Genomic DNA, 2,933 nt, shown 5'->3' on the forward strand with positions numbered 1-2,933 from the left:
TCAGGCCTGGCGAAAAATTTGATATTTAATGGTTTACATTAATGGGCGTGGCAAAATGGCTCAACAGCGCCCCCTTGAAAACTTTGTGCCTCAAGCCCCACAATATGGTTTGACGTACATGCACGAAAATCGCTACACACCTGTATCATGTTACAACTTAAAGAAAAGTCTCTTGGCGACATGGCCGAAACCGAACAGGAAGTCAGCCATTTTGAATTAATCGTGTCACTTTGGCGCAATTTATGCCATTCCTTCGGCAGTTAATACGGCCCGAACCGTAACGTGCACCCAGGTGTGTTATACATCAAAATGTGCGTCTCCATCCTCCGACACCACGCATTACTTTTCTCTTTCAAAAGCGTTACCGTGGCGACGCTAGACGCCAAAAAGCGCGCCCACCCTTCATCTGGTTGGTTCAGACAGAAAAAACTTTGCGCCTCAAGCCCCAGAATACGGTGTGACGTACATGAACGAAAATCGGTACACACCTGTATCATGTCGCAACTTAAAGAAAAGTCTCTTGGCGTCATGGCCGAAACTGAACAGGAAGTCAGCCATTTTGAATTAATTGTGTAATTTTGGCGCAATTTATGCCATTCCTTCGGCAATTAATACTGCCCGAACCGTAACGTGCACCCAGGTGTGTTATACATCAAAATGTGCGTGTTCATCTTGCAACTACGCGCATTACTTTTCTCTTTCAAAAGTGTTACCGTGGCGACGCTAGATGCCAAAAAGCGTGCCCCCCTTCATCTGATTGGTCCATATTTGATAGTTCTCCAAAAGTCACCAAATTTTGCACCCAAGCCAGGCCTGGTGAAAAATTTGATATTTCATGGTTTGCATTAATGAGCGTGGCAAAATGGCTCAACAGCGCCCCCCGGAAAACTTTGTGCCTCAAGCCCCACAATACGGTTTGACATACATGCACGAAAATCGGTACATACCTGTATAATGTCGCAACTTAAAGAAAAGTCTCTTGGCGCCATGGCCTAAACCGAACAGGAAGTCTGCTATTTTGAATTAATTGTGTAATTTTGGCGCAATTTATGGAATACTTTGGCAATTAATACGGCCCGAACCGTAACGTTCACCTAGGTGTGTTATACATCAAAATATGCGTCTCCATCCTGTGACTACGCGCATTACTTTTCTCTTTCAAAAGTGTTACCGTGGCGACGCTAGACGCCAAAAAGCGCGCCCCCCTTCATCTGATTGGTCCATATTTGATAGTTCCCCAAAAGTCACCAAATTTTGCATGCAAGGCAGGCCTGGCGATAAATTTGATATTTCATGGTTTGTATGAATGGGCGTGGCAAAATGGCTGAACAGCGCCCCCCGGAAAACTTTGTGCCTCAAGCCCCACAATACGGTTTGACGTACATGCACGAAAATCGGTACACACCTGTATCATGGCCCAGCTTAAAGAAAAGTCTCTTGGCGCCATGGCCGAAACCGAACAGGAAGTCGGCCATTTTTGAATAAATTGTGTCATTTTGGCGAAATTTATGCCATTCCTTCGGCAGTTAATTCAGCCCGAACCGTAACGTGCCCCCAGGTGTGTTATACATCAAAATGTGCGTCTACATCCTGCGACACCACGCATTACTTTTCTCTTTCAAAAGTGTTACCGTGGCGACGCTAGACGCCAAAAGGCGCGCCCCCCCTTCATGTGATTGGTCCATATTTGATAGTTCTCCAAAAGTCACCAAATTTTGCATGCAAGCCAGACTTGGCGATAAATTTGATATTTCATGGTTTGCATTAATGGGCGTGGCCTAACGGCTCAACAGCGCCCCCTAGAATACTTTTATCTGCCATAACTTTTGAATGGTTTGACATAGGAAGTTGTGGGTGGTGTCATGGGACTCTATAATGAGTCCTTAAGCTTCGTTGGCCTTAATTAGCCCCGCCCCTTCTTCTGATTGGTTGTCCCGATTTCCTGCTATAACATTGGAATGGTTTGACATAGAGAGTCGTGGGTGGTGTCATCAGATTCTTTATGGAGTCCTTGACCTTCATTGGCCAGAATTAGCCCCGCCTCTTCTTCTGATTGGTTGTCCCTTTTTTCTGATATAACTTTTTAATGGTTTGACATAGGAAGTCGTGGGTGGTGTCATGGGACTTTGTACTGAGTTCTTAAGCTTCGTTGGCCTTAATTAGCCCCGCCCCTTCTTCTGATTGGTTGTCCCGATTTTCTGCTATAACTTTGGAATGGTTTGACATAGAGAGTCGTGGGTGGTGTCATCAGATTCTGTATGGAGTCCTTGACCTTCATTGGCCTGAATTAGCCCCGCCCCTTCTTCTGATTGGTTGTCCCTTTTTTCTGCTATAACTTTTGAATGGTTTGACATAGGAAGTTGTGGGTGGTGTCATTTCTGATATGCTTATGGGGGGCGGTGGCCGTGAGTGCGATGGCCCGTTCATCGCTGCTTGCAGCTTTAATTTCTAGTTAAAATGTCTAATTTTTAGTCTCTTTTTTTTTTTTTTTTTTACATCTCATTACATTTAAAACAAAATGACATTTCAAAAACAACCATTTTCACCTGTTTCAAGTAGATTTTCACTTAAAATAAGTAGAAAAATCTGGCAATGGAACTAGATTGTTTTGCTTGTAATGAGAAGATAAATCTTGTCCCACTGGCAGATTTTTCTACTTATTTCAAGTGAAAATTTACTTGAAACAGGTGAAAATGGTCAAATGACAAGTTATTTTTCTGGTTTTCTGTAATGAGATTTTTTGACTAAAAATTAGACATTTTAACTAGAAATTAGACAAATATTCCTGGTAAGATTTTGAGTTTTTGCAGTGAGCAAGACTGCATTTGAAAAAGTTCCAAATTTTCTTGACCACACAGTTTAGCTACATAGCAGACTTCTGTGATGAGTATTTGCTGGACGTGTTGATTGATACTCTAGTTAAGTTCTGTGAC

This window comes from Cololabis saira, chromosome 14 (assembly GCF_033807715.1).
Source record: "Cololabis saira isolate AMF1-May2022 chromosome 14, fColSai1.1, whole genome shotgun sequence".
NCBI lineage: Eukaryota > Metazoa > Chordata > Actinopteri > Beloniformes > Belonidae > Cololabis > Cololabis saira.